This window comes from Carex rostrata, chromosome 9 (genome assembly GCF_964058835.1).
Source record: "Carex rostrata chromosome 9, lpCarRost1.2, whole genome shotgun sequence".
Lineage (NCBI taxonomy): Eukaryota > Viridiplantae > Streptophyta > Magnoliopsida > Poales > Cyperaceae > Carex > Carex rostrata.
This window is the reverse complement of record NC_135926.1, coordinates 11,124,739-11,139,642: the sequence shown is the minus strand read 5'-3', so window position 1 is coordinate 11,139,642 and position 14,904 is coordinate 11,124,739.

Genomic DNA, 14,904 nt, shown 5'->3' with positions numbered 1-14,904 from the left:
GACGCTATTCGCTATAGCTTTTTTTTGTAGACTTCCACGCAATAAACACTATTTAGACCAATATTCAACAACTAAAAAGTTCCTTTTATATTTTGCATATTTATGAATATTTACACACACACATGTATGTATGTATGTATGTATGTATGTATGTATGTATGTATGTATGTATGTATGTATGTATGTATGTATGTATGTATGTATGTATGTATGTATGTATGTATGTATGTATGTATGTATGTATGTATGTACGTACATACGTACGTATGTACGTACGTACGTATACATGTACGTATGTATGTGTAAATGTATATGGATGTATATGTATGTTGATTGTTATTATGGAATATTTAATGGACTGTTTTATGGGTGTTGAATGTTGATTTTTTTTTTCTGGATGTTGTAAATCATGTACAATATTTCTTGAAGTATGGATTTGTAATATTATATGTTTAATGTCTAGAAAATATGGATGCTAGACCTTTTAATATTAAATAATTAAAAATCATATATAAATCTATAATTCTTAAAACATACAGTGTACGAAGGGTAATAAACACCGTTTACATAAATTAGCCATGTATGGTTTCCACAAATCATACATGGTTGTCTACTTGTCTTGTTGTAACTGTGTATATAACTCATGTTATTGTACAAGGTTACCAAAATTTGACAAGGTTCTATTGTAAGAATCGTGTATGTAAAATGTATATAGACACGGTTTTACAACTGTGTACAATATGTATCGACTAATTCGTATACGATGTGCGCTGACACGGTTATGGAACCATATGTCATTAGGTTTTGTGACCGTGTATAGTCGCATTTTCTCAGTGATATTACCAATTTGACTTGGATTTTCTTTTTCTTTTTGCCTACTGAGTTGAGGCTGCACTTCTATCCTGCCAAGTTATGTTGACTTGGAAGAAGTGTTATTTTGTTTTCTTTGATGATAAATACAGGTGTTCTATATATCATGACATATATTAGATTGAAACAAAAAAGTTTGAAGGGGTGTTACATTATATTGGGATACATGATTTAGTACAAGTAGAACTTTCAAGGTTTAATGATCAAGTCTATGAGCTTGGCATAAACACCTAAAATATATATGTCATATATTCTTCAAATATTTGGGATAAACTTTAGTAGCAATAAGGGTATTATCAGCAAATTAAGAAGCTTTATTTCAATATGTGAAATTTCACTCAGCATAGGTTTTACATCAATGTAAATAAGAAAGGAATTAGTGTTGATATTACAGGTCTCCTTGATGTAGGTAAGAATGAATTGTGTGTTTTTTGTCTGTTTATTCTAAGGAAAGAGGATGAATAGATTTTTAATTTATAGTTGTGAAGCTAGATGGGTACTGGGTAGACAATGGCTAGCTAATTGATCTGTTAGCAGGAAGATTTTTAGTAGCAGCATGTTCTTCGAATAAAGATTTATAAACACTGATCTATGTGCATGTTGCGATCCATCAACACAGTTAGTTATTTGCTAAACAACACTAGATATTCTGATTTTACAGAGCGAAAGTCAATCTTCCCTCATATTAAGCTAGTATTCTTCAAAAATAAGGGGGATACAGGCATACAGCCTAGTCTAACTCTTCAATATATAGTTCAGTTAATACTGAGGTTACATGCACTTTCTGACAGTCGTTCATATCAAGCATAAAACAAAAAGCAATAAACATTGCAAAATATATAAATAATATATACAAGATCTCAGATACAACTATATATATTGATCAAGATGTTTATGACCTATTTGTATATCTGACAATGTTTTACACTAAATTTGATTATAATGTTTGAGTAAAGATTGAAAGCTAAGCCATCCAATTATTTAATATCAATAAAGAATTACCCCTTACGGATTTCAAACTTGCGACCTCCAAATCAGATGATAATGTTGCAATAAGTCTTGCCCTTGGATGTTCACCAGCTCCCCTAAGCTTTATGTGACATGTATAACTAGAATAAGCTTCTATCAGAGTTCAGACATATATCTTATTTAATTTATCGAACCCATATGATTATATCAAAACCTCAACTTGCTCTTTCAGCTATTTAAATATTAGCGATAATATCAAATGACTGTGTCTATTAATTAATTTGACTGAGTTTATTAGATATAATATAAAATGCACTTGCTGAACACACTTTTTTTTTTTTTCAACTTGATGAACACACTTGCTACAGTGTAATGCATATATATATATATATATATACTTGCTGTAATGCACACTGGCCAATGCAGACTTTTTATAACCTTAATCCAGCCTGGCAACAATATTTAATTCGTTTAAAATTGGAAATGTTCTTTATTAAGAAGATTGACATATTTCTTCTCGTTTCCAACACATCTTTTATATGAATATTTGAATTTTTTTTTTTGCCATAAACATTTTAGTGTGAAGTTTGGTTAGGGTTGCTTCTATATGTTCAAAGAGTAATAGAGTATACGTACTGTAACAAGTTGTCACTCAATAGTTACTACAAATTATTTACACCCTAAATAATAATTATAAATATTTAACGGTAATTGGTTAAATATTAAATGTAATTTATGCACAACCAATTAATAAGATTAATAATAAGTCTATAATATTAGATGTATTTAATGGCATTTGGTTAATTAGTTGATGAGTTGTTCTCGATGCATTCAAACCTTTACAAAAAAAAAATATATATATATATATAAAGGGTTGGGTGTTAATGTCTCCAGTTTCATTGAATTGGAGAAAATAATTTTTTCAGAGGGGTGGGGTCGATGCGGATTCCAAAATTACGAGGAGAGGCTATAGGGGCCTAGGGGGTGAGCAGACAGCTTGGAATTATTCGTATTTGCATTTATTAATTTCATATTCCTTCTTCTCCATTTCATAAAGAACTTAACCATCCATTCATCAAATTCAAAACGAAACGATCCGGTCAAAATTTTCTTTTACAAATCAATTTGTCATGACTAAAACTTGGATGAAAGTTGAATCCCGTGTTCTTTTGAAGCTTCTTACAATTCCATAAGAATCCCGTGTTCCTTTGAAACTCTCAATTTTAATTATAATTAATTAAATATGTTGTAGGAACTTGCGTGTGTCTTTCCCTTTCAATATGAAAATCAAATTTGTTGTTATATATCCATTATTATATCTGATAATGCCAGCTACTCATATCTGCTAAAATCAGATAATATATATTATGAGCTGCTCATTTAATATTCAGATCTATGGCATCTAGGTCGTCTATCAGATGGTTTATATCACCTTGATCATAACCCAACTCGATCTGTGATCTCGACCAAAATTATATTATTCCTTAATTAATTGGATGAAAACAGGCGATGCGTATCAATTTAGTTTCAATCTGGTCGATCTGGTGTGCATAGGTAGCTAACTTACCATGCATGATAAATATATATCAAATATTTAAATATCGTTTATTGCGTCATAGAGGAACGGTCGAAAAAACGATGCTATTAATATTGCTATATTGTGTTGCTATAGTGCGCTATATCGTCGATAGCGCCATAGATTTTATGGTCCAAAAATGCTATAGCGCGCTGTTTAGAACATGATATATATAGACTATATATTTTCTTCATCTCCGGTAAGTTTTCTCGAGTAACTTCATATCAAATTCTTTAGAGAATATTTGTCAGATTGAAATAGTAACCACTAACCAGGACATGCATTACATGTGTGTCAATTTAGTTTGAATCTGGTCGATCTGGTAGAGAATATTTGTCAAACAGGTGATGCGTATCAAATTCTTTAGAGAATATTTGTCAGATTGAAATAGTAACCACTAACTAGCACATGCATTACATGTGTGTGATGCAGATCGAGGTATTAGATTTGGTTGAAAATTACCAAAGAAATTAACTTTGATGCTGGATAATAAAAAAAAGACAATAATTAATTGTACGCACCTTGAAAGCTAGCTACTTTTGCAAAGATCGAGCTAGAAAATATGAGCAGCTTCGATTCTGGTGCGACCATCGATTCCAGTGATATATATTGAGAATTTGAGCTTAATGTACCTGGAACTGAAGATGATCACAAATTCAGTGTTTTTGTCACTGTTCCCACTGTTGTTAATGTACCTATATAAACAAAGTTTGACATATTCAAATTCAAAAAGAAAATGTTTCACATTTATATCACTAATCTTTTCGGACTGGATAATGCTTGACATGCTTGTATGCATGCATGCATGCATCCTTAATGCTTGTCGGTAATACCGATATGCTCAGAAATAGCACATTTTTGTCAGTGTATTCTCGGCAATAATATTTTTTACCAACGTAATATTGTCCCATTTTTGTAGCTTGTCATTGATTTTTGCGGAGGGCACCTAGCCACCTATGCTTATAAACATCCCTCTAGGAGATGTTTTGCCTTTTCCAAACCCATGCTTGACACCTCTCTTAAATACTTTCCACCTCTATAGCATATATAATATCATTCATGACAGAACTATATATATTAGATCCCAACACATTGTATTAGATGTTAGCACATCCGGTTCTTCATCGCCTTGAAATTTTGTTTTACTATTCGACGCAAATATTAAAATAGTGGATAACTGATATATAATAAATGAGAATCATAGTGGAGCTGATGTACAGACGAGGATTCAATTGTGAGTTGTCATGCACGATGTGTGATGGTGGTGTTACCGAATCAACTATGCATCTCTTCTTTAAGTGTGAACATGCGGTTAGAGTATGGGCTATAGTTCAAGGAATAGTAGGCATACAACTCCTGCAGGAAAATGAAACAGTAGTGCAAACCTTTGACAGATCTAGAGAGGTGGCAAAGGTGCATGGCAGAGATGTCATCAAAATTTTGGTCCATTCTCTTTTCTTCAACCTGCTGGGGATTGTGGAAGCAACGAAACAAGTGGGTTAATTTTTGAACAGAAGAGACCCAACCATCGGGCTCTAGCAGAGAGTGTGGTCCAAGAGGGATTGCTGTGGAGTACATACTGTTAATTGCTATTTTTCAGTATTTAATTTTCAATGTTGTGTGATAAATAAACCTTTACATTTTTGTAACACTTGACAGCCACTGTCAAGTTTCTCAAAGAAAAAGAAAATCATAGTGGAGATTTAGCAGATCTGCACTATCCGTTCATATTGAATTTGTGGATATGAATATTCATAAAGAAATATCTAAATTTCACAATACAAGTAAAGCAATTTTCATACGTCAAAAGTATAAACTCTAGAAATTAAATTAACATATCTTAAAAGATTGATGGACTTATTTACCTATCCCATTAAATTTAAAAATCTTTCAAACCCAATTAACCCTAAAACTATATTTAACCATATATACCACACTACAAGCAGCTAATTTCAAACCCAATTAATCTGTTTATCCAACCAAACCCCTCCAAGAAAACTTCATGGGTGCCTCGTTTGCCTCAGTCATACACACACCTTATATATATCATTAATTAGCTACTATACCATGCCAACTGATCCATTAGCTAGGTAGTTGCTAGATTTCAGAACACACTCCATTGCATCATCAACAGGGCACCCGAACTCGAAATCCTAGATAGGTTAGCAGTTAACCCAAGAGTCAGAAATAGCCACTAACCCAACATTTCATTGGAATAGAAGAATAGCCGCTAATCCAAAAAAAAGTATTGTAAGTTGTGTCTAAACACAGAATAGAGCTCCGGGCTAGTGTTATTCCTCATATATCCAAATGCAACCGAAGTAAAGAAGTGCATCACCATCACACTATTTGATCAAAGTGATGGTACAAGACGTTTGTGGCCAAAAGTCGAATAAAATACAAAGGCTCAATGCCAAAAGTCAAAGAAAATACATAGGCTCAATATGTTTGAGCCAGAGGACATGGTAAAGTAAAAAAAAAAAAAAATAGACAAGCAACAGTAGAATAGACGAAAGAGGAAATAAAAATACAGAAAGAACAAAATTTAGTTATATTCGAGCAAAGGAGGCTAAGCTACCTTAAGCTTTCTTTCACTTCCTTTATATAATTAACTTTCTTAGTCGCTTAATTTTTCTGAACACTATTTTCTTAGCAAGGAATACAAATTTCACCTAGCTTTAGTCTCATTTTATCTGAAATCTTAATCTATGTTCGAGTCTTAAAAAACTTCTATTTCTAAATTAAGTCTTCTCAGCATCGATCAACGTACTAAAGACAACGAGCTCCTTAGTACAAATTAAAACAAATTAAAATTAATTTAATTCTACTTTTGTTGTCGAACAACCCCATAAGATAATTCATAATATATACGATTCTAGTTATAATTAAGACAAACTTTATCTCATATTGAATAAATTTATCACACTATCGACATATATTAAACCATAATAGTACATTTGATTAAGACATTTTTTAATGCCTGTTCAAAATTCTGCTAACTTTTCTTTGTAGGGTATATATATCAAGAGCAAGTAGGTACAACAACAAAAAAATGAGCGGCCTTGTTTTCTACTCTTTGTTTTTATTCAGCATTTTGGGCACGCTTTAACCTAATATTTTTCTTTGTCGACATTCATCGTTTAGTTCACCTACTTTAACAGAAAGATGACAATTCAGTACTGCTTTTGGAAAACAGGCAATCAATAAGTTTTCAAAATCTAAAACCTGAGTTGGAATGTACAGTGGAAAAACAGGAATTCGGATCCAGTGAGGTAACTTAATTTTTAGGTTTTAAATCAGGACCGTCCGATTTGAATCCGTGATAATCTATTCAAAGTGGACACATATTCCGAGAGATGAATTCGAATCATGAAGCAATCTCGAGCAACAGATTCAAATCGGACAGTCTCGATCCAAAATCCAAAGATTGAGTTACTTTAGGGGATTCAGACCCGAAAAAAAGAAAGTCAAAATCTAAGTAAAACCAGAGTTGCAACTTACAGTGGAAAAACGTGTCCTTCTTTGTTGTGTCGTAATTACACACTGTGATTTTAATCTTGTACTGTATCGTGCCGTGACTAAATTAATTTTTTATATGCCGTGTCATATCATAACCAAAATGTTAAAAGGTGGTTACGGTACGTACACGAATGATCATATTACGTGAGACACGCCGTGGCCAAATATGACTTGCATGATCCACGTGACTATTTAATTATAATTTAGATTAGTTTATTTAAGATTCATTATTTGTTCAAGATCTAACGGTTCTAATTACACATGACTCGTATGACTATATATCATGCCATGACTAGATATTTCGCGTGACGTGCTATGTCGTAGCAAATTTTTAAAAGATGGTCATGGCACGCGAATGATCATTGCACAAAACATGCGAGTCACAATACGTAACCGACACGTATGCTGTGCCGTTCCGTGACGGAGCCAGCTCGCTGTATTATTTTTCCCACATTATTGCTACGTACCGAGGAGGGTATTGTCCGGGTATTTCTATATTTAGAATATTTTAATTTCAAAAGTATTGGATTTTGAAAAAAATTTATGTATTTTTCTATTTTTTAAATTGTTCAGGTTGGAATCAGAACTGCCACTAATAAAGAACCCTTCCGTATTATTAATTATTCGGACTCAGATATATAAATATATATCATCAATTCTTTTGTCTTAAACATTATAATATTTGTATTTTTTTTAACTTCTCTCATCAAATATTTTATTATGATCTATTTAAAATAAAAAACCCTTGATCAAAATCAAATTGTTCTTGTTGATCATAGTATATATATATATATATAGTATGTGGAATGTACGTAATAACAAAATTAAAAATAACTAATCCCGAACCAAATCATAATCTAACTTGAAAATTGAATATTGTACTTCAACCAGTATTTGAAACGAACAAAGATATTAAGATTAAAGATTAAGTAATCATTTTCTAAAAGGCTCATGATTTTGGGATCGAACAAAAAAAGAATAATGAATGGAAAATAATTAAGAAATTCATATCATTGTAAAGATCGATTGGGGCCACAGATTATATTAATTAATATATATTATATTCTCTAAAATTATTACTATATTATCATTACATCGATCGGGTATTAACATGGATTTCGAGTCGAGCTCTAATTTGATGATCAAGTATTATTAAAACCATCTCTACATAAAATTTTCAGAAAATGTAAAATTTGGTCTTCAAACACATGTTAATATGGAGAACAAGATGAATGGTTCGGATCGACCGTTTGAATTTTGAAAACTCGAATTTTGAGCCGTAGCACCGTAGCCCACTATGCAACCCATAGCACCTTAGCCTTACCCTATATATATCGGGTATGGATAGGAAGATCGATCTCTTTTAAACTTTAGCTTGACCTCCAAACTTTTCTCAAAAAACAGTATGAAATTAAATACGCAAAAAAAATGACATAACACTAAATGATTGTAAAACAACCGATAAATAATCAATAAAAAATGACTATATTTTTTGAAAGTGAGTGGTTTAAATACCTACTAATTAATATTTACATTGATAAAAAAAAATTTACAAGAGGTCAATTAAATGACCTCATTTCTAAATCTACTCATTTATTCCCATTAATCCCTTTAAACTATCATATTCTTCCAATCTTACTTATTTACACTCTTATTGATCCTATTACATTATTCTTCATTTCTCTCCACAATCCCGTCCGTTCTCATCTGAGCTGCCGCACTCTGATAATTGGGTCTGCTTACCGTCATTCTCCAATCGAAATGTGACTCTACGATCTAAACTCCGACAATAATGTGCTCACATCGACTCTGGTCCCTCTCGTCTCTACTTGGTAATAACTAGAGAGAAAGGTGGGGCCCAGAGGGGCAATTTGTTAACAATTTTCAAGAGGGTTTATTTTGTTCTATGTTTTGGAAAAGAAGGGTATTATGTAAAATCTCCCATAAATTAATTAAGTTGAGATTCTGTATAATTAATTAATTAATTAATTTCGTATGATTTGAAATTAACGGGTCAGTAACCATTAATGATTTCTGCACAATTTATGAAGAGGTCAAGCAGAGATACTTACATGTGACGACACAAGTCCGTCATCATGATTCATGCTGAGACAAATTAACATTTAATTATGTTCTAGTTTCTATATTTCAAAGTTTGTTAAATTGGCGCGTCGGCTACACGAATTCATATTAGGTACGGGTAAAACTTAATGCGTATATATAATTTTGTGCAAATCATGTGCAGCACCTTTTATTGCGTATTGAATGCAATTTAAAATGTCAACACGTGAGAAGTTAATTAAAATGGCAGCAATGCATGCAGCGAAATTAAATTCATGTATCATACATGAATTCTGTAGAAAGCAGGCCTAAGATTTGGGTCCACAAGAATTTCCATTACGGCCTAATATTAGGCCCAATAAAGCCCACAAGTTTTAGTACATTGCTAACATTGGATCCAACAAAAATAAAAAAAGGAAACATCATTGAATCCATTCACATCTTCCCACTTTCTTTATCCAAACTTTCTTCTTTTCATTTTAACTAACAAAAAGAAATTTTGATTAAAATATTTTGAATGGTAGAATTTGAATTTGCCACCACCCAGTAATCATGCATCTTAGTGAAATTTTGATTTCTATTCAATAAATTGCGAATATGTTTTGCGGGGAAATCGTGAAACAACTGGCACTGCTCGCTTGGAGAGTTGGAGGAAGTTCATTAATTTCATTTGAGGTAAGAGGATATTTCTATTTATATACGAACCGTCTAATCATAATTCAAGTCAATTCAGTCCGAGGTGAAATACACGGGACTTCTTTAATAGTCGTGCGGATACTGATCAGATCACCTAGGTCTAAATAGAAATATTTTGTTACCTTAGGTGATATGAATTAGGCTTGGAGGGGAAGAAAAGTTAGGGAATTGGTGATTCGAACCCATGACAAAGGGATTGCATATCTTTTGCATTAACTCAAAAATGAATATTTTGAGTTAATGAATTTCAACTGTCTGATTTTAAACAAAGGGATTGCATATCCTTTAATATTAGTGCCGATTTACTTTGTACGATTTTTAAAGCAGGTCGGGTGATCAATATTCATTAACTCAAAAGATTCTCTCTTGAGTTAATGCACCTGGAACTGAAGGTGATCACAAATTCAGTGTTTTTGTCACTATTCCCACTGTTGTTAATGTACCTATAAACAAAGTTTGACATATTCAAATTCAAAAAGAAAATGTTTCACATTTATGTCACTAATCTTTTCAGACTGAATAATGCATGCTTGACATGCTTGTATGCACGCATGCACGCTCCCTTAAAACATATATGTGCTTGTCATTGATTTCTCCGGAGGGCACGTAGCGATCTATATATGCTTATAAACATCCCTCTAGGAGATGTTTTGCCTTTTCTAAACCCATGCTTGACACCTCTCTTAAATACTTTCCACCTCTATAGCTTATATAATATCATACTTGACATAACTATATATAATATCATACTTTTAAGATCTGGACTTGAATTGCAGCTCATAATAACTTTGACTTTTCTAGTTCCACTATTTCAGACATTTGGTTTATAGAGACTCCTATTCCTTTAAAGGAATCTCTTTTGGTTGAACTTGTTAGAGGAGTGGTTTTATAGACATTATGGTTAGAGTGAAATAAATTATGCTTTCAAAATATTAATATTCAATCTTTGCAGATAGTAGATTCTAAAATAACATCATGAGCTACTTTTTAGTGTACTACACTAAATAGTGGTTTGTCTCTGTATCTGCTGTGATTTATATCAAATTTAACTGGTTTACTTAGCTGTTTTGAAGCTCAGTGAGCTTTTGCTTTCCTGTTTCAGTTTATAATCTTATGATATGGTTGTAACTGGTATGTTGTTATGCACTGTTTTGATGTTATTTTGTAGTTGTTAATTACTTTTTCCAGCAGTTTGGAGTTTGTCACAGCATAAACTCTTATAATTTCAATGAAAACTAGTGGATTTTCACCCACTTTTTCAAATAAAATAAAAAATAGATCCCAGCACATTGTATTAGATGTGAGCACATTCGTATAGTTGGTATTCAATTCTTCATCGCCTTGAAATTTTGTTTTAATATTTGACACAAATATTAAAATAGTGGATAACTGATATATATAATAAATGAGGATCATAGTGGAGATTTAGTAGATCTGCACTATCCGTTCATATTGAATTTGAATTTTCACCAATTTTTTTTTACTGTGGATTGGAATATTCATAAAGAAATATCTAAATTTCACAATACAGGTAAAGTAATTTCCCTACGTCAAATATAAACTGTAGAAGTTAAATTAACATATCATAAAAGATTAATGGACTTATTTATCTATCCCATTAAATTTAAAAATCTTTAATAGATTATTTGTTTTGAAAAATAGACTTGTTTAACAACCCTAAAACTATATATATATATATATATATATTTAACCATACCACACTACAAGCAGCTTACAAACCCAATTATAACCTGTTTATACCAAAACCCTCCAAGAAAACTTCATGGGTGTGCCTCGTTTGCCTCAGTCACACACACACCTTATATCATTTAATTAGCTACTAAACCATGCCAACTGATCAATTAGCTAGGTAGTTGCAAAATTTCAGAACACACTCCATTGCATCATCGACAGAGCACCCAAACTCGAAATCCTAGATAGGTTAGCAGTTAACCCAAGAATCGGAAATAGCCACTAACCCAACATTTCATTGGAATAGAAGAATAACCGCTAATCCAAAATAGAGTATTGGAATTTGTGTCCAAACACAGAATAAAGCTCCGGGTTAGTACCATTCATGGGCTAGTGTTATTCCTCATATATCCAAATGCAACCGAAGTAATTAAAGATCGAAGTGCATCGCATGTATTAATTGTAAGAGATTATATATTCAATTTTTTTTTTAATAAGAATATGGGTCAATATTCCCTCATATCATTGATCAAAGGGATGCATGGTACAGAGAGGTTTGTGGTTAAAAGTCAAAAGAAAATATGTTTGAGCTTGAGAGCATGGTAAAGTGAAATAGAAAAAACAGAGAAGCAACAGTAGAATAGACGGAGGAGGAAATAAAAAATACAGAAAGAACGAACTTTAGTTATATTAATTCAAGCAAAGGAGGCCAAACCTCCTTAACCTTTTTTTCACCTTCTTTATATAATAAATTTTCTTAGTCACTTAATTCTTTCAAACACTGATTCTTTAGCAAAGATTAAAAAAAAAAATTCTTTAGCTTCCTCTTATCCGAAATCTTAATCTTTTTTTTGGGTCTTAACAAACTTTTACCTCTGAATTAAATCTCCTTAGCATATATATAAGATTCTAGTTATAATTAAGACAAAATTTATCTTATACTAAATAAATTTAATTATCATACTATCGACATCAAACTATATATATCAAGAGGTAGCTTTTCTTTGTAGGGTATATATATCAAGAGCATGTAGGAACAACAACAAAAAAATGAGCGGCCTTGTTTTCTACTCTTTGTTTTTATTCAGCATTTTCAGCACGCTTTTACCTAATATTTTTCTTTGCCATTCGTCGTTTAGTTCACCGACTTTTTAAGAGAAAGATGACAACGCAATACAGCTTTTGGGAAACAGGCAACCACTAAGTTCTCAAAATCTAAGGAAATCCAGAGTTGCAACGTACAGTGGAAAAACAGGAGTTCGGATCCAGTGACCTAACTCAATTTTGGGGTTTTAAATGGAGACTATTCGATTCGAATTCGTAATAATCTATCTAAAGTGGAATGCACACATTCTGAGAGATAAATTAATTTGAATCACAAAGCAATTTCGAATAACGGATTCAAATTGGACAGTCTCGATCCAAAATCCAAAGATTGAGTTACTTTAGGAGATCCGGGCTCGAAAAAAAAAGGTCAAAATCTAAGTAAAACCAGAGTTGCAACGTACAGTGGAAAAACGTGTTCTTTGTTGTGCCGCAATTAACACGCTGTGATTTTAATCTTGTACCGTATTGTGCCATGACTAAATTAATTTTTCATATGTCGTTCCATCTCGTAACCAAAATATCAAGAGGTGGTTACGGTACACGAATGACCACGTTACGTGAGACATGCCGTGTCCAAATATGCCGTAACTAAATGTGACTTGCGTGACCCACGTGACTATTTAATTATAATTTAAGTCAATTTATTTAAGATTCATCGTTTGTTCAAAATCTAACGGTTCTAATTACATATAACTCGCATAACTACATGTCGTGCATTGTCGTGACTAGATATTTCGCGTGACGTGCTATGTCGTGACAAATTTTCAAAAGATGGTCATGACACGCGAATGATCACTGCACAGAACACGCGAGTCACAATATGTAACCGACACGTATACCGTGCCATTCTGTGACGGTGCCAGCTCGCCGTGTTATTTTTCCCACTTTATTGCTACGTACCGAGGTGGGTATTGTCCGGGTATTTCTATATTTACATATTAATTTTAAAAGTATTTGATTTTGAAATTTTTTTATGTATTTTTCTATTTTTTAAATTGTTCAGGTTCGAATCAGAACTGTCACCAATAAAGAATCCTTCCTTATTATTATTCGGACCCGGATAGATAAATATCATCAACTCTTTTGTCTTAAACATTATAATATTTGTATTCGTTTGTTTTTAATTAACTTCTCTCATCAAATATTTTATTATGATCTATTTAAAATAAAATAAACCCCTTGATCAAAATTAAATTGTTCTTGTCGATCATAGTATATATATATATATATAGAGAGAGAGAGAGAGAGATGGGCTATGGTGCATTGCAATGCATGGAGGGGTTTGTGCATTGGACCATAAATCTAAAATTCAAAATCCAAATGACCGATCCAAACCGTTCATCTAGTTCTCCATATTAATATGTGCTTGGAGACCAAATTTTACATTTTTCTGATTATTTTTACTATTTATTAAGTATTTTACAAAATTGTTGATCCAACGGTGGCTTAACAAAACAGTAAAATCAGCAGCCACCGTTGGATCAACAATTTTATAAAATACTTAATAAATACTAAACAAAATCAGAAAAATGTAAAATTTGGTCTCCAAGCACATATTAATATGGAGAACAAGATGACCAGTTTGGATCGGCCATTTGAATTTTGAATTTTAGATTTATGGTCCAATGCACAAATCCCTCCATGCATTGCAATGCATCATAGCCCCTCTCTCTCTCTATATATATAGTATGTGGAATGTAATAACAAAATTAAAATAACTAATCCCGAACCAAATCATAATCTAACTTGAAATATTGTTCAACCAGTATATTTGAAACAAACAAAGATATATATTAGGATTAAATATTAAGAAATCATTTTCTAAAAGGCTCATGATTTTGGGATTGAAGAAAAAATGAATAATGAATGGAAAATAATTAACAGATTCATATATATCATTGTAAAGATGGATTGGGGCCACAGATTATATTAATTAATATATGTTATATTCTCTAAAATTGTTACTATATTATCATTAATCGATCGGGTATTAACATGGATTTCGAGTCGAGCTCTAATTTGATGGTTAAGTATTATTAAAACCATCTCTACCTAGTATATATATCGGTATGGGTATATAGGATTCATATCGATATCTTGTAATCTCTATTCAATTTAACCGGATCCAAGTAAGATTCTAATTTGGATCGATCAAAGTTGTATGAAGTTAAGAACTAGTTTTGATCTAGTGGCAATATCTATAAGAATGGGATAGTATCCACAAGGGATACTGTCAGCATACTGTCACGGATACTACCATTGCTAATAGAAAAAACACCTTTATATTGGTCTATCCTCGCGGATAGTGTTCCATTCTTATAATTTCCGTATAGGAGGTCGTATGTTCAAAATCTAAAAGAGAATTTTTTGTGAATATTAAATAGTTTAATAGCTTGACTTTCGAACTTCACTAA